This window comes from Mastomys coucha, unplaced genomic scaffold, assembly GCF_008632895.1.
Source record: "Mastomys coucha isolate ucsf_1 unplaced genomic scaffold, UCSF_Mcou_1 pScaffold22, whole genome shotgun sequence".
NCBI classification, from domain to species: Eukaryota; Metazoa; Chordata; class Mammalia; order Rodentia; family Muridae; genus Mastomys; species Mastomys coucha.
Genome location: NW_022196905.1, coordinates 229,296,421 through 229,321,192, shown reverse-complemented (window position 1 = coordinate 229,321,192; position 24,772 = coordinate 229,296,421). Strand labels below are relative to the sequence as shown.

The window sequence follows — 24,772 nt, the reverse complement described above, 5'->3', positions numbered from 1 at the left end:
GAAACTGGATCTGGCTATGTAGCCCAGGCTGGTTTCCTGAATCATTATTGGCATTACAGGTATACACCACTATTCCTGGCTAGCAAAAATGAACAAAACAAACATAAAACATGTAAAACATCATCATGAGAGTAGAAAGTCATACAATAATAAAAACAATTGCTTTAATAAAGACGATAGCTAGGTCTGGGGTGACATGAAGTGGCATAAAAATCAACCAATCTGGGCACCTCATCCTTAACAATGTCAACACCAAACAACAAAAGAAAGGAAGACAGACAGTCAATCTGTCTGTCTTTAGGGTTGCTAAAGATGGCTCAGAAGGTATATTCCCTGACAACCCAAGTTCTATCACTAGAATGCAGATGGTGGAAGGTGGGTAGTCTCTGACCCCGCATTCATGCTGTGGTACACACACCACTCACACTGAGTACAAAAGCGGAGGAAGATTGTCTGAGTAGCTCATCTATGGTGTGGCTACCACAAAGGTCAGCCCACGAGGAAACTGCTCAAATGTGTTCTAAGGCCAGTCCACTTGACCACTTCTCTTCATAGAAACTCCTTTGGTTTTTCTGACACTACACTGCCATGGATTCTCTTTCTTGGAGTTGTTCTTGAAGTAATTTAAGACATTCAAGTTCTATTCAGGACTTCATCATGTCTACCAAATTCACTTAGCATTTCAAAACTGAGTCAAGTCTTCAAACAACCTCTAAAAGGCCATTTCACATTCAAATATTTGAGAAATTCCATTTTTCTTCAAATACTATAAATGATTGTTCTAAGATATATTTCTTACTAAAGATATAAAACCCAACTTCATGCTTCTTTAAGGAAGCCAGCTAATGCCTGCAATTTCTGGCCTAGGCTATGAGAAAAGAATGACTTAGATGGCTGCTTACAGGATATATATGTTCCATCAATAGCTCTGGAAATTCTGTCTGCTAATTTCCATTTTTAAAAGCTTTTTTTCTTTTTCTTCTTTCTTTCTTTTTTTTTATGTTTTATGTTTTTTGGTTTTGGTTTTTGTATTCAAGGTTTCTCTGTGTAGCTAGCTCTAGTTATCCTGGAACTTAGTTTGTAGACCAGGATGGCCTCAATTTGTAGAGATCTACCTCCCTCTGACTCCTTAGCCCTGGGACTAAAGGCATGAGACACCACACCTGACCTATTTAAAAAATAAAAAAAAATAAAATAAACTTTTAAAGACAAGGTATCAGGCTGCAGAGATGGCTCAGTGGTTAAAACTCCTTACTACACTATAAAAGACCCAGGTTTAGTTGTGGCTTACAACTACCAGTAGTTTACATATCTATAAAATAAACAAATCTATCATCAATATTAACCTCTGAAGATAATGAAGACTTACTAAATACATTAGTAGGTTAATAAAACCACATAACTGAATTGATAAGTAGTACTTTTATGCATTTTTATATGTGTGAATTAGAACAAATTTGGAATCCAAGAAGGCATTATTGCCAGTTGAGCATGTACATATCTGTAAGCACTCTGTATCTACTCTTAGAAATGCACACCCATATGTGTACATAATATACAAATTGCTAAGACACATAATACACAAATGCTCATGTATCTGTATGATGAGTTATAGTCCAAAACTAAATCTGTGTCTATGAGGATAAATACAATGAAAATATGTACAGTACTGTTTCTACATGGACATATTTGAATCCCGTAAAAACTACAAAAAGAATACATAGCATATTATTCCACGTAGTAAAGTTCAAAACCAGGCAAAACTAATCTGTGGTTACAGAAGTCAGTAACGGCCCCTCTGGAAAGACAGAAAGGGGGTGGTAATTAGAAAGGCCTATGCGGGGAGTTTCCGGACTGCTAATGATAACGTTCTATTTTTTTTTTTAACCTGGGTGGTAGTTGCAGAGATGTGTTTACCCTGTAATAAATCACAGACTTGTATACATGTGATTTATATGCTTTTCTGCACATCTATCATAATTTAACAAAAATAGTTTTTAAAAACCTAACTGAGCTAGGCAGAGTGCCTCGTGACTGTAATTGTAGGTATGGGTGGCTGAGATAGGAAGAGTTTCAGGAGTTTGAGCCAAGTTAGCTTGCACAGTGAGTTCCAGGGCCAAGCTCAAAACAACAACAAAATAACATGGTGAAGTATGTGGGGACATTTATAAATAACAGAAATGGATGTCGCTCAACAAAGGGCAAGCAGCTTGGTCTACAATAGGACTTCCTAATATCTGCATACTGCTGATTTTAAGATATTTTCACCAATGTAAAACCAGTAAGTATACTGTATACTGTGTACTGTATACTTAGACAAGCAATTCAATTTCTTCTCTATCTCAGAGTTGGTTCAATTGGAAAACTAAACAGGAATGTGAAGTCTAGTCTGAAATCCCTTTAGTGGACTTGGATGTAAAAGTGTAAGGAAAAAATTAACTCCACAAAGCCTTACTCTGATCTCCAAATGCACACACCAGAGCGCACACACATACAAATAATATTTTTTCCAAAGGACTGCTATAACATTTAAACATTCCTATATTAATTTTGTTTATCAACGATGTATATGTGTATGTTCATATGTATGTGTAGGCACACGTGTGCATATACAAGTATGGAGATTAGAAGTCAAAGTACTCATCTATTGCTGCCCACCTTATATTTTAAGCATGTGTGGAAAGCAAAAGGCGACGTGCAGGAGGAGTCAGTCCTCCTTCTGGGAGGCTGGATCCACGCTCTTAATTTTGATGAGTGCCTTGACTCACTGCACCCTCAAAACTTCATATCTAATATAATCTTATAATCTAAATTTTTAAAGAATGTTTAGCTAGGGAACTGGAGAGATGGCTCAATGGTTAAGAGCCCTGAGTGTTCTTCCAGAGGTCCTGAGTTCAATTCCCAGCAAGCACATGGTGGCTCACAACCATCTGTAATGGGATCTGATGTCCTCTTCTGGTGTGTCTGAAGTTAGCTACAGTGTACTCATATATATAAAATAAATAAATCTTTTTAGGAAAAGAATGTTTAGTTGGGTGGTGGTGGCACATGCCTTTAATCCCAGCACTAGGGAGGCAGAGGCAGGAAGGTCTCTGAGTTTGAGGCTAGCCTGGTCTACAGAGCAAGTTCCAAGATAGCCAGGACTACACAGAGAAATCCTGTCTCAGAAAAAAAAGGTTTTAAAAATAAGTATTCAAGAACTATAGTATATTTGTTAGAGATCAAATGATTCTTAAAAAAGGTTTTATTTTAAGATGTATTTAGCTCTGTATGTGTATGTGTATGTGTGTATGGGTCTGTTGTATATGTGTGCACATGTGCATATGCAGGTGCCCATGGAGGCCAGAAGTGGGCCAGCATCCTTTGGTGCTGGTATTGCAGGCATTTGTGAGCTGCCTGATGTAAGTGCTGGAATCCAAACTACACTGGCGGAGTAGTAAGTGCTCTTAGTTGCTAAGCCATGTCCCCAGACCCTAGTTATCAAGTTTTAATATAAGTAGGAATGTTGCTTCTTCTTTTACAAAACATACTCTCTGAAAAAGCCAGGTGTGGTAGTGCACACCTGTATGTAGCCTTAACATTCAGGAAGCTAAAACAGTAACTTTGCAGTGAGTTCAAGGTCAGTCTGGTCTACATAATGAGTTCTAAGCCAGTCAGATGAGATTGTCTTAATATACAAATCTCAAAAACAAGCAACAGAAGAAAAAAAAAACTTTATGGATACATCTTACTGCAGTCTCACACATACATTAAACCTGTCCCGATGCACCTACCATTTACATAAAGGCAGACTCAACCTTCTGAAGCACTGGTCTGCGGATAACGTTTGAAACTCGATTTCTGCCAAACCCTTTCTTCCACTCATCATTATCTTCATCTCAGCAAATCACACACCATCATCTTGTTCCTTAAGCCAGAAATCGACAATGGAATGATTGCCGATCCCTTTCCTAACATCAAGAAGCCCGCTTCCCAACCACCCACCCCAGGTACCCGACCCACCCACAGCTCATCAGCTGCTCAGTTTCTCTTAAACACACACATCTATAACACACTTAGAAGGACATCTATAACACACCCAGAAGGTGCATAAGCTTTTACTCTACAGCATCTTTATGGCAGCTACCACAGTACCAGCCACCATGCTGCCTCACTTCAACAGCTACAGCTCTACAACATCATTGCTTTCACTGTTGCCTTTCTCCAACACATTTTCAAAGTGGCTTTCTGAGATAAGGTCTCGAGTATGTAGCCCAGGCTGGTCTCAAACTTATTATGGAGTCAAGACCAGCCATGAGTTCTTGATCTTGTTGTCCCCACATCCTAAGTTCTGGGATTACATGTATATGCTACGACATCGGGCTCCAAAACAGTATTTAAAGAAAAGGAAAAAAAAAATTAATGAAGTTCTTTCCCACAGTCTTCAAATATATTTTTCCTTCTCACAGAAAGTTTCTTCTTCTTTTATCCTTCTGGGTCCTTAGTTTAAATGTCATAAGTTAAATGCCATGATCTGGGACACTCTGAAACCACAGACTCTAAGATCTTTTACACCTGTATCTCATAACAATGTTCTTTTCCTTCACTGGATTCACCAAAACAATTGTCATTTTACAATGATTTACTTGTTATATCTTCACTATTAGACTGTAGGTCTCATGAAGGCAAGAGTCGCTTTGTATATTATCACTTAATGTGTTATATCTAGTATGGTAAATTAAAGGAAGACGTCATGACACAAATCCACTGGCACCAAAAGGACAAGCTACAACAGGGGCTCTCCTTTCTCCCTTTTTCCCAGTGCCACTGGATTCATTTCTTTCTAAAAAAAAAAAAAAAGGAGGAACAAGAACGTTCCTGAAAGCTTACAGCTAACACAAAGTCAAGAGGTTATGTGCGGTGTGTTCAACAAGTGAGACGGGTATAATGAGGATGTGTAATAGGGAGGAGAGATCTCAAGAGTCACAATAACAAAAGATGATTCTGTTTATAAGGCAGATTCAGATGTGAGTATTCAAAGCAGGTTAAGTTCCAATAGGTGGAAAGCTATAACATGAAGCCCCCTTCTCTCTTGAGGCACCAAGTTCTCAAAAATAGTAATAAAGATAGTTAACCAGCAACTCTGATTAGTGAAGTTAGTGTAAGAAGGCTAAATGTTGTATCATGTAAGTAATCTATCTCCTGTGTTGAGGCTATAATTAGAAAACTTTAGAAGGTTCAAATCTTTTTGTGAAATGTTCATAACTTTCTTCTGCAATTTATGGCTTTTAAACCTTTCAAACATTCATCAACATACTTTTACTCTGACCAACCGCCTCATTTTCTATATACTTATCTATGTATTTTTACATACTATATGTAACCTGATAAAATTCTCCACTACATCAATTACTTCAGCTATTTTTTTCTTTTAAAAAAATATCTTAGCATTAGAGAGATGGAGGGCTTAGTAGTTAACGGCACTTGCTGCAATTCCAGAGGACCTGGATTCAGCTCTCAGAATTCTCAGCTTACTGTTCCAGGGGATACGACTCCCTCTTCTAGACACCTATAGTACCGTATCATACATTCAGGTGAAATCCTCATACATGTAAAATAAAATATTTTAAAGGGGATAGAGAGATGGTTCTGGATCACTTGCTGCCCTTCAGAGCACCTGGGTTCCCAGTACCCACACTGTATCTCACAATCATCCATAACTCCAGTTCTAGGAGATCCAATGCTTTATGACCTCCACAGGCACCAACCAGCCATATGTTACACATACAAACATGTAGGCAAAACACTTGTCTCACACAAAGTCAAATTTAAAAGTTAAACAGACACAATGAGCATGATTTCATGTGCCTTTAATCCCAGAACTTGGGAGGCAGAAGGAAGAGGAGCTCTTTGAGTTCAAGACCAGTCTGGCCTATATATTGAGTTCCTGAATAGCCAAGGCTACATACTGAGACTCTGTCTCAAAAGAAATAATAAAAAGATATCTTTTTAAAAATGTATCTTTTAAAAATGTATCTTATTAGTAGTGGCCCACGCCTTTAATCCCAGCACTTGGGAGGCAGAGGCACGTGGATTTTCTGAAATCAGGCCAGCCTGGTCTACAGAGTGAGTTCCAGGACAGTCAGGACTACATAGAGAACCCTGTCTTGAAAAACAAACAAAAAACAAACAAACCAACAAAAAAAATGTATCTTATGAGCTGGGCATGGTAGCATAAACCTTTAATCCCAGCACTTGGGAGACAAAGGTAGGTGGATCTTGCAAATTCTAGGACACAGGGAAACCCTGTCTCAAAACATGAAAAAATTAAAAGGAGACTGAGAAAAATAACATTTCAGTGGTAGAGTACATGTAATGTATATAAAAGGCCAAAGTTTGATCTCTAGCACTACATACACATACACAGAATCTGTACAAAATCTGGCACATTGGCACAACAGTACTACGATTTATTTCGAGAGAATCATGAGTTTGAACTCAGTTTGAGCAATATAGCAAATCCCAGTTTACATGCACTCACACACACACACAAGTAGGACATACAAATTGCCAATTTATTGATTTATTGATTTTTCGTTTGTTTTTGTTTGTTTGTTTTTCTTTTTGAGACAGGGTTTCTCTGTGAAGCCCTGGCTTCCCTGAAACTTGATCTGTTGACCAGGCTTGCCTCAGACTCAGAAATATGCCTGTCTCCACCTCCCCAACACTGAGATTACAGGTATGCACCACCACCCAGGATACGACTTCTATTAGAGTGCATTCAATTGCTTTAAATAAAGAGTTGAAGCAGGGTAGAGTATCAAATGCCTTTAATTCCAGGTCTTGGGAAGCAGAGGCAGGCAGATCTCTGTGAATCTGAGGCAGCCTGGTCTACTTAGAGAATTCTAGGACAGATAGGTAGATAGATAGATAGATAGATAGATAGATAGATAGATAGATAGATAGATCCGACCCTGTTTTGGTGGGTATTAAAGTTGAGGTAACTGCTTAGTGGTGGTGGGGCATGCCTTTAATCCCAGCACTTGGGAGGCAGAGGCAGGTGGATTTCTGAGTTCAAGGCCAGCATGGTCTACAGAGTGAGGTCCAAGACAGCCAGGGCTACACAGAGAAACCCTGCCTCGAAAAAACAAAAATAAAAAATAAAAATTAAAAAATAAATAAATAAATAAAGTTGAGGTGACAGACACTTCTAAGGTGAAAATTCTGTTATTTCATTCATCTTAATGTTTTTCTATAGTTTCATTAAGGGTAATACTTTCTTACCTCAATGCATACCTACTGACAGGAGTGTTTTCTTTTAAAAATATTTTTGTGTGTGTGAAAAAAACAACTATACTACTATCTGTTTTAAACCTTTGCCTTTTCTTCTTCTTCTTCTTTTTTTTTTTTTTTTTTTTTTTTTTTTTTTTTTGGTTTTTCGAGACAGGGTTTCTCTTTATAACCCTGGCTGTCCTGGAACTCACTTTGTAGACCAGGCTGGCCTCGAACTCAGAAATCCGCCTGCCTCTGCCTCCCAAGTGCTGGGATTAAAGGTGTGCGCCACCACCGCCCGGCAACCTTTGCCTTTTCTTAACACAAAATGTATGTCATGAAATACTCAAAATCCTAAAATTCTAAAACTAGGGGAAAGGGCTTTTTCTTTGTTCTTGATACAGGGTCTCATCATGCATCCCTCGATGGTCTTAAATTCAGAGATCCACCTGCCTCTACCACCTGAGTTCTGAGATTAAATGTTTTTGTTTGTTTGTTTGGTTGGTTGGTTGGTTGGTTGGTTGGTTTGGTTTGGTTTTTTGAGACACAGTTTCTCTGTATAGCCCTGGCTGTCCTGGAACTCACTCTGTAGACCAGGCTGGCATCGAACTCAGAAATCCACCTGCCTCTGCCTCCCAAGTGCTGGGATTAAAGGCATGTGCCACCACTGCCCAGCTGAGATTAAATGGTTTATGCTACTACTTCTGGTATCCAAGAAATTAGAGCTGACAGGAGTCAAGACATCTAAGTATAGTTTCATAGCTAGTTAAGACACAGTCTCAACAAGTCCTCCAAGAAAAGGTTTTTAATGTTACCCCAGCTCCCTGTTATTTTCTAATAGTATTTTCTGTGCCTTTAAAACAACATCTTCTACTCAATCACAGGCCGGTATGTGTGAGAGCCAGTGGGGGGTGGGGGGGTGGGTGTCTTTTTACTACATATCCATTTTACCTAGATACTTATTATTGCAGTATGATAAAGTTACTATTAACAAGTTCTGAATTTGTTCCCCAGTGCATTTCATGCCCCTGTCACACTGTCTGCAGTTCAAAGGAAACTGAAGGACACATAACAATACTTTGGTAATTAATGGGAGTTTTGCGGTTGTTTGTTTTTGAGACAAGGTCTTGCTCTGTAGTCCTAGTCAGGCTGAAACCCATTTCATCTGCAGGGATCCTCCTGCCTCTGCTGTCCAGTGCTAAGATTACAGTCCTATGCCACCACTTACAGACCAGTGAATTATTAAATCCAGTGAGAAAATTGAAGTTCTGTACACTTGTAGCTAGTGTGAATCCTTAAAGCCACACTAGAAACAGAAGTCTTCTGGAATATATAACATAGCTTAACATGCTCAGAGGAATAGGTTAATTTCACGAAACATTTATCCAACATCCAGCCTAAGGCTCTATGCTGCCTGTTGTTAGCAAAAGGGGCCATCTAAATTTAAGTGTTGTACATTCAAGAGAAACACTGTGATCATCCTTTAACTGAAAACATCGTCCCAATCCTCCAAATGTGAAATCCACTAAAGTTTGTATTCTGTGTATGTATGTGTTTACAGACCTCATGGTTCTTTCAGAATGATTGTACAGTTATGTTTAGATAGAGTAACATTACATAAAACAATCCCTATTTTCTGTTCAAAACATAAGTCAAAGAACTAGAGAACTGAGGTCATAAAACGTGACAGCAAAACTGGAAAACTAACTCCCAATAGTAATTCTAGTGGCTCAGCGGTTAGGAGCACAGTTTGTTCCTCTAGAGGAACCAGGTTCGATTCCCAGCACCCACATGGCAGCTTAGGCTGAGGGTGTGCTGTGCTCCAGTGACCCCACTGTTTGCTCAGGACACCTTGTCACGAGCAACTAAAGCGAGACAGTAGGCAGGGGACAAGGCTGAGGGACTAGGGAAGTCTGCATATATATATATATATATACATATATATATATGTGTGTGTGTGTGTATGTAATATATACATATATATGTGTGTATATATATATACATATATGTGTGTGTAATATATACATATATGTGTATATATACATATATATACATATATGTATATGTATATATATACATGTGTATTATATATACACATTTATACATGTGTATTATACATGTGTATACACATTTATACACACACATATATATATCTTGTGTGTGCAGGCAAAATACCCACATGCATAAAATTAAAACTTTAAAAAATATTTAAATTTTTTTGGTGTATGTGTGTACACGTGCGTGTGCATGTGTCCACAAAATCAGCATCAATCTGGAGTTACACATGTCTGTGAACTGCCTGATCTGGTGCTGGGATCTGAACTCTGGTTCAGCAGAAGGGCTCTTAACCTCTGAGCCATCTCTCCAACCCAGTGTGATGGTTTTTATTAATAAACTTTATTACATAGGGTAAGTTCAAGTGAATGGATAAAAGTCGCATTAGGGTCAGGAGCAAGCTCCCCAGAAAAGTAACCGTGCAGCACTGTTAATACTTCACTGTGTCACAACTTTAATGCGCATCTACTTTGTCCTGAAAAGTTTTTGCTTTCCCTTTTTACCAGGCAAACCAAAACCAAAAAAGGAACAAGCAAATCACTCTCTGAGCTGGCAGCTGTGACAGGCCATGAAGACACACAGGCTTTCCGGGTCCGTGCTTGGCTTCGGGATGGATGTCCGCGAGGAGAGCCTTGGAACCACCCAACACGTCCCACACCCTGACAGACTCTGAGAAAGCAGCCGCACTGGCAGGCGGGGACCCGCTGCAGACGCCGAGAGGCCCTCAAGGTGGCCTCCGGGGCGTGGGGAAGGCGGTAGAGGGGACCCAGAAGCAAAGCTTGAGGTAGTGCTGAGGGCGTGCTGTGCTCCGGGGACCCCACTGCTCGCGCGGGGCGCCCTGTCACGAGTAACCGAGGCGAGACACCGGGCGGGGGACGAGGCTGCCAGACGAGGGAAGCCCGCGCCTAGGCGGGGACCGACCCTGGGGGGGGGCACGAGCAGCGCCCGGCCCACCGGGGTTCACCTCCGGCCCACGCAACAGGCGCAGAGCCGGGTCCCGACCCGGGGTACCGGACTAGGGGCGAGGGCACCGCTGCAGCCATGACAGGCGGGCGGGCCCCGGTGTGCCCGGCTGCACGTGCGGGTAGCGCCCCCTCCCCGGCCCCTAGCCCCAGTCATCTGCCCCAGAAGAGCGGGGAGCCCGGGCTCTCCGGGCGGCTGGGGGGAGGCGCATGTACTCACCGCCACGGCTAAGACTCCCCGCCGCCCCCCGCCTCGCCCTCTTAGACTGACACGCGCGGCCGGCCGGGCGGGGGCGGCCTCCAGCGACCACCGGGCAATCGGACCCTCCCCCGCCAGTCTCCACCAGTTGAGCAATGTTTTGCTGTCCCGCTGCGCCCCGGGGTGTCCTCCCCACGCCGGAGGAGGCGGGAGGCAAGCGGCGAGCGGCGGCACTTACCGGCTGCTCGGCCAGGCCCCCCTGTCAGCGCCCGGCCGGGAGCGAAGGAGGGAGGCGAACAGGGGCGCCGCCCCCGCCCCCTCCCCCGCGCGCCACGCACCCGCCTGATTGGCCGGGTTCACTCCCCCAGCGCGACCCCACCAGCCCCTGCGAGCGGCACTCCCGCAGCAACCGGCACCTCATTTGCATATCTGTGACCGCGCCGCTGATTGGCCCGGGCGCACAGGGGCGGCCGTGACCGGTGCGGCTCGGGTCGTCGCTCGGTCCGGCTAGGGCTACCCGAGAAAGGAGGATCCCCACGCGGCTCCGCGCCCCATCGGCCTGGCCCGACCTCGGACGGAGGGCAGCAGCAGGAGGCGGGGTTGCTACCCTGTTCCCAGGGCGGTCCGCGGGGTTCCACGCGCAGCCCCGGGCGGCCTCGGGGCGGGGAAGGGCTGTGGCCGGGCGCCCTCTGGCCGGAGCGTGGGGCAGTGCAGAGCCCCGCTCCCCCGCCGCCACGTCAGGCCCCCGCCACGTCAGGCCCCGCGGGCACGCCCCGGCTGCCCGAGGCCTGCGGGGTCGGCGCCGAGGTCACTACCGCGGGCTCTGGAAGCGCTTCCGAGCCGCGTGGCTCTGACCCACCACGTCCTCCGTGCTCTCCACGTCCCCGGGGGACACGCGTGTTCTGTGAAAACCGGGAGCCCCGCGAAGGCCGCCGCCTATGATGCAGCGATTAAAGAAAGCTAGGTGCGGAGCACCTGCTGCAGAAAAGGCGCCGGGACCGAGTCCTAATCTAAGCGACCGCGTGCTTCGAGTGGGAAGGCTGCCCCAGGTTCAGGGCTCACCTTCCGGATCGCCATTAGAAAAGGGAAGGGAAAAAACGAAAGAGGGACTGCATAAATAAATGATAGGTGTGCTAAGCTGGTTCAGGAATTGAGCATGCATTTGAAAACCACCATCTTCAGAAGGCGCTGGGACACAGGAGTTCCTTCTGTCACTAATTAACTGACTGACCTACATTGTCTCAGTGTCCCAGGGCCTTGGTCTTCTCTTCTGTAAAACGAAGAGGCTGGACAGATCTTCTAAAAGTATTCCAGCTCTAAAATTCCATCAGCTTCTACTTTCAGACCCAGAACTGACCTTATAACCTAATTAATTTTTTTCTTCAATCCCTAGTCAGGTTTAAGATAGACAAAAAGCTGAAGGTTTGAACTTTGATAAACCTACCTATCTATGCTTACTGTTTTTAAATCCAGTGTGGGTGGGACTTACCATGCATGCATCCTTTAGTGGATCAAAATCTCCTGAGTTTGAGGTTCCGTATAGGAACACTGTCGACCTGGTTTGTACATGACCAGAATGAGTTGCGGTACACGTGGTGAAGTGGTTAATTTTTTAATTAAAATGTTATAATCTCTTTATGAGAGAGGGGATATGTGATGGTCAGAGGACAACTTGCAGGAGTCAGTTCTGTCTTTTCAACAAACATGTGGATTCCGGTGGCCAAACTAGCAAGGGCTTCAAGCACTCTTGCCAACTGAGTCATCACTGAAGCCAGTATTTTAAAGGGCCTTCTCCATGTTAACCAAGCATTCTACCAGGAACTACATCTTCTACCTAAGTAATCTCATTTTTTAAATGAGCGAATACTCATGACCTCCAGAGTAGATGGTTCTAGCTGAGATACTGATGGAGCTGGGAGGAAAAGGTGCCAGAAAGAAAGGTTACAATTACAGCTGTGATTCCTCTAAAGGATACTTAGTAACAAGAACCACACTGAAGAATTAAGATGCGCAGTCAATGCCCTTGGAACTCTCAACTCCCTACATTGCTTATTTGTATAGTGTTCTGTTTTGCAAACTTAATTTGAGTCAAACCTAAGGCCAGTACCATTTATCTGGCATTGCAAAAGTTATTCCATATAGATGAAAATTTTCAGCTACTTGAAAAAAACTTTCCTCCCCATGATGTGATGGAAAACTCATGGTCTCTTGAACACAGCTTTCTGGTAATTATGTATAGCTAGTGATTAAAGAACATCAATAATTATCAACATCACTGTGCTCACAATCTGTGAGTGCCCTCAAAAATGTGTAGAATTTATTTCTGTAATAAACGCCTCCACAATACCGTTTATTTTAAACCTCTGGTTGTTTTTATATGTCTCCATCATGGTAAGGCTGACACTTTGCAATGCTTTTTATCAAACACGTTTTTTTTTTTTTCTTTTTAATTTACTTTTTGGTGTTTTATGATATGTGAACTTAAAGTTCAAATTTTTAAAAATTCACAGTGGTGGTACGCGCCTTTAATCCCAGCCCTTGGGAGGCAGAGGCAGGTGGATTTCTGAGTTCGAGGCCAGCCTGGTCTACAGAATGAGTTCCAGGACAGCCAGGGCTATACAGAGAAACCCTCTCTCAAAAACAAACAAAAAATTCACTACACATATTTGTGTGAGCATACTTGTGTTCATGAGCTTGCATGTGTTTAGCAGTCACAGGACAGCACAGGGGTGTCATTTCTCTCTCCCACCATATGTGTCCTGGGGATCATTCTCATGTGGGAAATCATGTTTACCTAACTGAACCATTTTGCTGGCCCTAAACTATCAGGGTTTCAGGATTTTATGTATTCTTTTGGGTGGGGTTCACCTTCCCCACAACTTTTTCAACTGGTACTATTAATACATAGTTTGGCTATTCAGTGACTGGTTTTCGATGTGTTGTTGTTCTGGTGGGTTTTTTTTTTCCTTGATTGATATGGCTTAGTTTTTTGAGACAGGTTTTTGCTATGCTATGTAGCCTAGGCTAGCCTTGAATTTGTAGTCTTTCTCACCTCTATCTCCCAAGTGCTGAGATCACAACTGGAGCCATCTATTTATTAAATCCTGGTGGTACTGTCAGTGATATTTCTAGAATGAATTCCCCCCAAAATATAGCAGAGGATGATACTGAAACAACATGGTGCCTTGAAGTTAGCAACAATCCACATCACAAACAACATCAAAATCTAGTAAAAACCGTTCTTATCAGTCTGTGGATGTCCAAAGCCAAGTAGTGGTCAGAATGGACCACGGGAACCCCTTCTCACTCCAAAGAAGGAACAGCTCCATTGCTAAGCAGTGTCTCAAAGCAAAAAGGCCTCACAGCCATGGGCACAGTGATCCATTGCCTGGAAGCTGGTGCCGTGACACAGCTGTTTTCCACTCCACATCCTACAGTAGATGTCAGTTATTGACATGTAACCATTCCCAGGCACTGTGCTGAGAGCTACTACACTTTACCTGTGTGTGTGTGTGTGTGTGTGTGTGTGTGTGTGTGTGTGTGTGTGTGAGAGAGAGAGAGAGAGAGAGAGAGAGAGAGAGAGAGAGATCATTACAACTGCTCATTGAGGAAAGGATTTTTTTCCCAGTATTATACATGAAGGTTTGGAATTTGTCCTGGTTACAGAGTCATTGACTGACAGAAATTTTTAAACACAGAACTATCTGGTCTCAGCATCTGTACTGCTCAACCATTACACGGCATCCAGCCTTCAGCCTGAGTTTCCTATTTTATGTTTATAAAATCCTTTATTTTGAAGGGCTGGGGTAACTAGTTTGACACCTTAAAAGGTAGAATTCCCTGCAAAGACATTTCAACTTAGGTCTCCAAAAGAATATCTCACCATGCAAATTAGTAAACTTTTTCTGTAAGTTTGAAAAAATGATTTTTTCCCCCAGATGTACCTCCATATCTGACTTCTGACTTCTCTAGTTGACACCAGAAAATGTAAGTGACAATGCAAACAAATAAAAGGCAAACAAACAAAAGCCAGATACGTGATCTCACTACCATCTCCTTCCAGTACCTGTTCACTCTGGGAGCAAACTGATACATTCAAGCTTGAAACTAGAATAGTCAGGAGTAGAACTGATTTTTATTAAATCCTGAAAAGAGATGCCCATATGTTTCCAGATGCCCCAGTGCTTGAGTACAGGGATGGGCCCCATTCTGCCATAGGAACAACGAAGGAGAGGCACATGGATCTTAGAAAGATCTAACACTGCTGGGGGAAATTTATCGAGAGTGTTGTTTACAGAAGGAGGATAGCTGGATCTCCCCCCACCCACCCCCCACCGCCAATTTTCCCCATTTTTAGTTGTTTGAAACAGGGTTACTCTTGACCCAGGTTAGGCTCAAATTCACTCTATAACTAAAGATGACTGAATTCCTTATGCTTCTGCCTCTCTTTCCTAAGTACTGTTTCCCAAGTACAGGTGTGCACCACCATACCCAACCTCCAAGTTCTATAGGTTAAGAGAAAAGTGACTTCATCTTGGTTAGAGTATGCCTGGCTTATCTTAAGATAATAACCTGAAATCAGAGCTGTTAAAGTTCCATGCAGGACTGTTGGGGGATGTTTTGGTGCACTATGTATTTGGTGCACTATGCTGATGAGATTGGGTGGCAGTTGGGACTTTGGTATTGTCATGATTATGAAGCATTTCCCGACTCAGTATTTTGAAAACCTTGTTCTCTGTCCTCACCTTCTGATTGGTCAATAAGAGATGATCATCTTATAGTGGGCAGGAGAGGAAAAGGTGGGACTTTCTGAGCCCTGAGAGCCAGGGGAAGGGTCTCAATTGGTACCCAAGGGGTCTCTGTGGACAGGAAAAAAGGAGGCCAGGGGGCGGGGCCAAGATGGCATATAATGGGCCACGTGGCTGGGAAGTAGGCCAGGCCAGCATTGACAGGTTAGAATAGCTCAGAATCTGCCCAGATATAATGCCTGAAGCTTATTAATAAACATAAAGGTCTCCGTGTCATTAATAGGGAACAAGGAAGGCCTTCTACCATTACACACGACACTAACAATTTTACCTTTTACAGTTTGCTCAGAACCCAGCAGGAAAAACAGACTAGAAGCAAATATGACTTGAGACAGCTTAAGCTGAACCCATATACTATGGAATAGCTGGCACAGTGAAAGGAAAGAAAGTTTGAGAATCCAGACTCCTGATTTCAAAATGTTCTCTAAAGCTATAGTAATTAAGAGTGTGGTAGCGGCTGGGCGGTGGTGGCGCACACCTTTAATCCCAGCACTTGGGAGGCAGAGGCAGGCGGATTTCTGAGTTCGAGGCCAGCCTGGTCTACAGAGTGAGATCCAGGACAGCCAGAGATACACAGAGAAACCCTGTCTTGAAAAACCAAAAAAGAGTGTGGTAGCGATGTAAGGACAAACATATGGATCAATAGAACAGAACAAGAAGTCCAGAAATAAATTCTATCATGGATGGTTCACAGAAGAAAGTTGGCCCTACCTCAATTACCCAAGGACCCTAGGGAACCATGCTACAGATAAGAGATAAACCTGTAATTAGGAAGAAGCGGATGGGATTAAGAAATAAGGCTTTTGGGAGAGGTGGGAGGATCTCTGTGACTTTGAGGCCAACCTCATCCATATAGCAAGTTCTGGAACAACTAGTGCTAAATAGAGATACTCTGTCAAAGCCAAGGCCGTATACACTCTAGGCAGGTAGTATACTGAGCAACAACTCCAGCCCATGTATGTTTTATTATCGGCAAATATGGCTGAGTTTTGGAAATTCTTTCTTAAACCCAAGTAGTGGGATGATTAAATCTAACTAGTGATTCCTTGGAAACAATTAACAAGACCAAAAGAAGAAAAATAAGGTGCAGAGGACCACCTTCCATACATAGTGAGCTTGGGATACATGAGGCTCAGTCTGAATACAGAAACCCAATTGGAAAGTGGTCAGAATATCTGGGTACACATTTCTCCAAAAATATATACAAACAGCCAGTATGCGCATAGAAATATGCCTAATGATGAAGAGACGCAAATAAAAACCACTTTCATCCATTAGGATGACTATAATCATAAAGAGAGCAAGGAGCATGGGAGAAACCAGGGTAGCTTACGCTGCTGGTAGAAATGCAGGTGATGGCAGTTACTCTGCAAAACACGTCATTCTAACACAAAACACAGCTGCCACCTGACCCAGCAGTACCTGCAAGAAACCTATTCACAAGTGTTCACAGCAGATTTATTCTCATAATCCCAAAGTGGAAATAATCCAACTGGCGATTACCTAGCGGAAAGACAAACAGAGGTATGTATGTACAACCTATTACCCGGCTATAAAAAGAATGAGACATGGTCCAAGGAGGAGCTCTGGCAATGTCCCGCTCACTGGTAAAAGCAGCCCGCAAGGGGCTGGGGCAGGAAGACTGCAGTTAGTTTGAGGCCACACTGGATTACAGATAAATCTTGCCTCAAAAAAAATTAACAAAGGGCCAGAGAGACAGCTCAGCAGTTAAGAGCACTGGGGGCTCTTCCAACAAGGACCACAGTTTGACTCCCAGTACCCATGAAGTGGCTTGCAACCATTCATAACTCTAGTTTCAAGAGATCTGACTTCCTCTTCTGACCTCCAGAGGTACCAAAACGTTCATATACATAACATAAATAAAAATTTTAAAACAGCAACAAAAATCTCAAAGCTCTCAAAAAACATACAAAAAATGTACTTTTACAGATTAATAATAATTATTAACACTAAACGTATACATTTTATGTAGGGTCCTAACTTGAATATATTATTCCATTATATTGTAGGAGATAACATCATGTCTATCTGTTAAACTAAAGGTAGCTTGAGCAACTCACATATCCTTCTACACCAGGGAAAGAACCCGAAAGGGGGTCTGGTTGATTCATCAGTGACTAAACATTGATTTCCCAGTAGCTCCCTGGGAGTTGTAAAATTGCCTTGACTCAGTGAGGAACTCGGGGATTTTCTTAGACAGACGTGAAGGATATCACTAGAAAGCTCTTTGGACTTTGTTTCTAAGCTCATTTATGAGCTAGCAGAGGGTAGACAGACTTTTAGCTGTAGATTAAGCACATGCTCAGTTAGTAATGCTGTTTTCCAGTCTAGAGTCGAAAGACAATAACAAAGGCCATGTCCAGCCAGAGAGATGCTTTTCTTTTCTTTTTCTGTCTTTCTTTTTTTCCAAGACAGGGTTTCTCTGTATAGCCCTGGTTGTCCTGAAACTCACTCTGTAGACCAGGCTGGCCTCAAACTCAGAAATCCACCTGCTCGGCGAGAGATGCTTTTCTGGTTCTTGCTCAGAGAGACCTATTTGATCAGGAATAGATCTTAGAATACTTAAGTTTTATTTAGTTTTATCCCTTCCTCTAGGAGTACACTTCAAAGCCTCATCCTGCTCCACAGTTCTAATTTCACACTGTGAGTTTCTATAAACAGCTGCTTGTCCTATCTACCCTTAGAAGGTCTTCAGGAAAATGAAGTTTGGACGCTAACATTGATAAATATCTCTGAGTATCCAGTTCCCTATTTGTGCATTTGATTCTACTGGGACCACATATATACTTCTAGGTTCATATATTTCCTGTTGGAAAAGTTGCAGCTGCATCTGGGGAGAATTTTGATGCATAAAATAGGGCTGAAGTTTGAGAAATGAATGCATTCAATATAATTGTTAGTGATTCAGAAGCAGTACTAGGTGCCAGGGATATAACCACGGGCATGACAGATGCTGTCCTCTGACCTCATGGCAAAGAATCTTATGAAGCAGGCAAACACCAACTCACCCATTCTTGAAATTAATTTTGGCAGTTGTTACCACTAACAACATGAGCAATGTCTCCTACTTGGCCCAGAGCTAATGGAGCTGGTCTGGTGGTAACGCCTTTAATCCCAGCATTTGGGAGGCAGAGACAGCAGGGTCTCTGTGAGTTCAAGGCTAGCCTAGGCTACATGCTAAGTTCTAGGCAGATCATCTAGAGCTACATAGTGACACCTCATCTTAAAGAGATAAATAAACAAAGCAAACGTCTAAAGGAAACTGGATGTATTTTTCTAATCAGCTGCTTTGCATTATAGTCATCTTACTTTTAGGGAAAAAAATCCTGGATTTGTTTGTTTGTTTGTTTGTTTATTATTGAAATGGGGGCCTCATATAACCCAGGCTATCCTCAAGCTTGCCAAGTAGCCAATAATAACCTTGAACTTCTCATCCTTCTGTCCTCCTGGCTGCATCTCAAGAGTGTTTCTATGGCAGGCATGTGTCACAATGCCTTCTTGTATTAGGCACGAGGTTTCTGGTCTAGGGCCCTGTGCAAACTCGGCAAGCATTCCACCAGCTGTCATATCTTACCCATCTTATCTTTTCTAACACTCAGAAGAAATAGAACCTGGAGTCCCTCCCTTCTCTCTTTCTCTTTCACTTTGTTGGGTGAGTATTGGTAGTTATGCACACCTTTAATCCTAGCACTTGGGAGGCAGAGGCAGGTGGATCTCTGAGTTCAAAGCCAGCCTGGTCTACAGAGTGAGTTCCAGGACAGCCAGGGCTACACAGAGAAACCAGAGAAAGAAAGGAAGGATGGAAGGATAGAAGGAAGGAAGGAACGAAGGAATGAAGGAAGGAAGAGGGGGGAGGGAGGAAGGAAGGAAGGATGGATGGAAGAAAGGAAGGAAGGAAGGGAGGGAGGGAGGGAGGGAGGAAGGAAGGGAGGAAGGAAGAGAAAGAAAGAAGAAAGAAAGGAAGAAAGAAAGGAAGAAAGAAAAAGAAAGGAAGAAAAAAGAAAGAAAGAGAGAAAGAAAGGAAGGAAGAAAGAAAGAAACAAAGAAAGAAAGGAAGGAAGGAAGGAAGGAAGGAAGGAAGGAAGGAAGAGCAAGAAAGCCTGTGATCACTGGCTGCTCTTCCCAAGGACTTAGGTTTATTTCTCAGCACTCACATAGTACTTCATGACTTCCTATAACTCAGTCCCAGTGGATCTAATGCTCTCTTCTTTCTCTGTAGGCATCAGGCACACAAGTGGTGCACAGACATACATGCAGGCAAGACAGACATTTAAAAAGATACAATGTAAACTTTTAAAGAAAACAGCCAAAAGTCTCATTGGTGTCCTTTCAGGATTTTTCCTAGAGTGGAATAGATTAAGAAGGGCTATCTTGGCTACAATGTAGCAGGATACAGAGGCGCATGCTGTGACCTCAGCATTGGGAGGGAGAGATGAGAGGAGCAGGAATTCAAAGTCAGTCTCAATTCTACAGCAAATTAAGGGCCAGCCGGAGCTACATCCACATGAGGCCCTGCCACCACAACTACTTTCACCACAGAGAGACTGAGAGAGGCAGATAGAAGAGACAGAGATAGAAATACAGAAAAACAGATAGAAAAAGACAGAGATGGAGGAACAGCTGAGGGGCTGGTGAGGTAGCTCAGTTGGTAGAGCAAATACTCTTATTTGCCTAGCATTCATGAAGCCTTAGGTTAGATTCCCCAGCATTACATACACTGAGTGCAATGACATGTGCCTACTATAATCCCAACACTTGGAAATTTGGAGCAGGTAATAAGGCCAAAGTAAACCTTGACTACATTTGTAGTTTAGATCAGCCTAGGATATGGGAATATATGTATGTGTATATATACATATACACAGAGAGAATATATACACATATATGTATATGTATCTACATCATCTATATCAATGTCATCTATATCTATATCAATATCTATATTTCTATATCAGAGAACCAAATGTCTAGGGCCAGTTTGCCTCACTGACAATCTGGATTCTACTTTTTTTTTTTCAGCGCTGACAATTGAACTCAGAGTCTTTTTGTTTGTTTGTTTTTCGTGACAGGGTTTCTCTGTGTGGCTTCTCTATGTAGTCGTGGCTGTCCTAGAACTCACTCTGTAGACCAGGCTGGCCTCGAACTCAGAAATCCGCCTGCCTCTGCTTCCCAAGTGCTGGGATTAAAGGCATTTGCCACCAGCGCCCGGCTGCACCCAGGGTCTTATATGTGCTAGGCAGGTGCTCTACCACTGAGCATACTCCCAATGCTTGGTAGCATGTATTTCATAGTCCTGTACACTAACAGCTTATTCTCAAGTGATGGTTGGCAAGAGGAATAAAAGACTAAGGGATTAGACAAAATCCTCTGAGTATCAAGTTTGTAATGCATTTTTCCCCTTTAGCCTAATGTCAAAACTTCCCTCATCAGCAGCAATTTTAGGCTAGTAAAGTGACACTTGTCATTGTCTGCCACACATTACCCCGGTTCCTGAAGGATGCTTCTCTGTGCAGTTCCTTTGCAGAGTGTGTATTATTTGGCAAGGACACACTGAGTCACTTGTGTAAATGATAAGAAAGGTCGGGCTGCCACTTCTCACAATCAGCTAATCCCTTTCTAGATAACTAAGAGTAGCCTGTGTCTTTTCTGTTGCTTAAGTACACAGCCTGTCTGGTCTGGGCCTCTTCACCTATTTCCTCTGCTTTCCTGTGTTTACAGAAGCGTTGGACGCCCCTCCTCCAACTCCCAGGCTTAGGAGGAACTTGGTACCTCCAGCTAGCCTTCCTTTGCCCCAGTCCCTCCTTACCACTTATCACATCCTGATTACCTGTTTATTATTTGTTTCTATCTACTAGAAAGAAAATAGCTTGAGGCACAAACAGGTCCGGTGTGGTTTCTCACAGTATTCTAAGTACCTGGCTGCTCCATAAATGTGTATTTTACACGGAATGAGTTGTTCCCTAAGACACGAGTAGTGTTCTAGCAGAAACAGCTGTTGTTGCCACTGGGCTGGAGAGACACCTGGGTGGGACAGCACAGGTCTCATATGATTGATGTTCTGGGCTCTGAATCAGGGAAAACAACTATCTGCCATTTAACAAGCTCTAGACACTGGACACTTCTATTGAAAGTTCTTGAGCTGGGCAGTGGTGGCACATGCCTTTAATCCCAGCACTTGGGAAGCAGAGGCAGGTGGATTTCTGAGTTCGAGGCCAGCCTGGTCTACAGAGTGAGTTCCAGGACAGCCACAACTACATAGAGAAGCCACACAGAGAAACCCTATCTCGAAAAACAAAAACAAAACAAAACAAAACAAAAAATGTTCTTGAAGGGTGGTAGTGGTCATCTTTTTGAGTTTGAGGCCAACCTAGTCTACAGAGTGAGTTCCACAACAGCCACAACTACATAGAGAAGCCCTGTCTTAAAAAACCAAAAAACAAACAAAAACAAAAAAATAAAACAAAACAAAGCAGCAGAGGCTAGAGAGATGGCTCAGTGACTAAAAACACTTGGTTGTTCTTGCAGAGGACTCAGGGTTGGTAGCTAGCACCCACATGGTATCTCACAACCATTTAGAACTACAGTTCCGAGGGATCTAATGTCCTCTTTTGACCTCTGCAGGTCCCAAGCACAAATGTGGTACACAGATATGCATGCAGGCAAAACACTAATACATGTAAAAATAAAATAACATTTTTTTTTTTTTATGAGATGGGGTTTCTCTGTGTGGCCCTGGTTGTCCTTGAACTCTCAGAGACCAGCCTCCCTCTGCCTCCTAAGGGCTGGGATAAAGGAGTATGTCACAAAATCCTGCAAAATAAAATCTATTAAAACCTTATGTTATGAGTCAAACATGCTGTTTCCAACCTACAATCTCAGCATGTATGAACCAGAAAGATGGAAAGTTTGAGACTAGACTCTGCTACATACTAAGTTCAAAACCAGCCTGGGCTATATTGTAAGATTCTGTCTCAGAAAGAATAAAATATATATATAAAAAAAAAGCCTTGCTGTGTGCTATATGGTTTGAATGTCTCTCAAATGTCCTCAAGATAGAAACTTAATCCTCAACTCCATCTATGCTGATGGCATTTGGAGGTGGGGCCTTTAAAAGTAGGATTAAATGAGGTTTTAGGGGTAACCCCCCCCCATGACAGTGTTGATGGCTTTACAAGACAGATGTGGAGGGGCTGTTGAGATGGCTAAGTGGTTAAGAGCTCTGACTGCTCTTCTGAAGGTCCTGAGTTCAAATCCCAGGAACCACATAGTGGCTCACTACCATTGGTAAGGAGATCTGACACTCTCTTCTGGAGTGTCTGAAGACAGCTACAGTGTACTTACATATAATGAACGGATAGGTCTTTAAAAAAAAAAAGTAGATATGAGCGCTATGCCTTTGGCCCCCAGAACCCTGAGCTACATAAATCTCTACATAAGTTAAAATACCTGGTGTCAGATGTTTTGTCATGGCAACAGAAGACAGACAAAGACACTGCATAATAACATCTCCAGAGAAACTTGAAGATTGTCTTTACTCATGCCCTGCCCACACCTCGGGGTGATAGGCCTTGTCATAAGGATGTTAAAACTCTGCACGTAATGACTTGTGCAGACAAGAGAGAAAAATACCACTCTAGGCTGCTTTAGGGGTGTTGCCGAGTGGCAGAATCCTTGTCCCACGTGTTCGACAAGATGAAGCATGCCTATCATCCAGGGATTCAAACAGGAGGATTGTGATCTCCAGGCCAGCCTGAGCTACAAAATGAGATTCCCTTTCTAAAGGACAAAAGGGGTGTGCAGGGAGGGGGGAGGAAATGACTTTCAATGGGAAGAAACTGGAAGCCATTCTCCAGTTCTGAGTAGCTTGGTCAAATGACAAACCTGCTGTGGGATCTCTCAGCTCAGAACTTGGGCGGCCGAGCAGGAAGATCATGGGTCTCAGGCTAGCCTTAGCCAAAGAATGAGTTCAGAGGCCAGCCAGGCCTCTGTGTTTCTACAGTGGCACCCTATCTCAAAACAACAATAAACAAACTACCAAATCCCAAAAGGCCAGAGGATTGCAGTACAACGCAAAGGGTACAGGATAAAAAGACTGTTATCTGAACCACAGTGCAAGCTGTCACTGACTAACTGATCAGCAAGTTTTCTCGTGCTGGAAGTGAGAATAGCGCCTATGCTGTCTGCCTCGTTGTTCCTCATAAACGTGCTCATAAGTATTCCCTGAAAGTACTAGAGTGTGCAAGTGAAAATGAGTAGCCTTCTGTCTTGGAAGCGAACTTAAAGGAAAAACCAACAGCGGTGTTTTACGTGGGCAAGGAAACTGGGCTGGAATTCGGGTTTTTTGGGCATGAGGTTAGGAGGCCTCCTTGGGTTCATCCAGCCCCTGATAACACCATCCACGCACAATGGAAGAAACTAAACTACAGCGAAGACCCAACTGCAACCCAATAGAACAAAGGATATTCCTTAAAGTCACAATGGTGGTATAAGGGTATATCAGGCAGGAATAATAGCTCACACCTTAATCTTAGCACTTGGGAAACAGAGGCAGGTGAAACTCTGTAAGTTCAAGACCAGCTTGGTCGACATAACAGGTCACAGACCAGTCAGGGCTTAACCCTTGTCTCTGTGGGTAGCAGATTAGTTAAGATACTGGATGGAATAGAAGTTATAATTTAGAAAGCTAATTGCATTGCCCTACCCTACCTAGGGCTGCTACATGCTAGATTAGCACCTGAGGAAAGGTACTGGTAGGATCGCCTCGCCTTGCTTTATTATTCCTCAGCAAGGTGCTAAGTTAAAAAAAAAAAAAAAGTCCGGTAATCAATAATTGTGTTGCATCTTCTCCACACATAGTCCCACTAGGGACCCTGAACCCCTTAAAGTAGGTGTGGAAAAACAGGTTTCTTTACATCAGGGGAAACTCAGCAGAAACATTAGAAAATCAACGGATTCCATCCCACATCTGAAATTCTTTCATTCCCACTGGGGAAAAAAAAAATCCAGGTCATTCGAAAGGGCAATTTAAATTCACGATCCTCTCTGATCGGTTGAGATTAGGGCAGTGAACAATAAGAGCTGTGTGTTAGCTGCTTCTATTCAAGGCAATTCCCGTGGCTAAGAAGCTCTGGAAAGCTGGAGTTGAAAGCAGTTTGCTAGAGGATCTGAAGACAGCTTCAAACAAAAGTCCTCCTGCCACCTGACTTCTGAGTTACCAGCAACCTTAAGGGAGCCTGGGGAAAACATGGTGGACAGCTATGCATCCCAGTCTTGGTGGTCCAGGCTAGCCCGGGCCTCACCCAACCTTAGTTTCTCTGTTACCACAACAACAATAACAAAAAGACAAAATTGCCTTTTTTTTGCAAGTTATTATTTTGAATCATACACGTAATCATCATATACTGTTATCAACGAATTATAGCTCTTTTTTTTTTTTTTTTTTTTTTTTTTTTTTTTTTTTTTTTTTTTTTTTTTTT

General features: G+C 42.9%; 1 protein-coding gene across 7 annotated transcripts in view; it reads right to left on the bottom strand.

Annotated features, from left to right (window-relative positions):
* Nucleotides 1–24,772, bottom strand: part of Chd9 (chromodomain helicase DNA binding protein 9) — a 227,019-nt gene that overhangs the window by 141,743 nt on the left and 60,504 nt on the right. The window contains exon 1 of one of the 7 annotated variants that reach the window (XM_031340819.1): nt 10,706–10,824. The exons of 4 other annotated variants lie outside the window; for them this stretch is intronic. The gene's annotated coding sequence lies outside the window, so the exon portion shown is untranslated. Of the gene's footprint in view, nt 1–3,773; nt 3,795–10,488; nt 10,663–10,705; nt 10,825–24,772 lie in introns of those variants that run through there. 2 more of the 7 variants (XM_031340821.1, XM_031340822.1) reach the window with 2 other exon arrangements.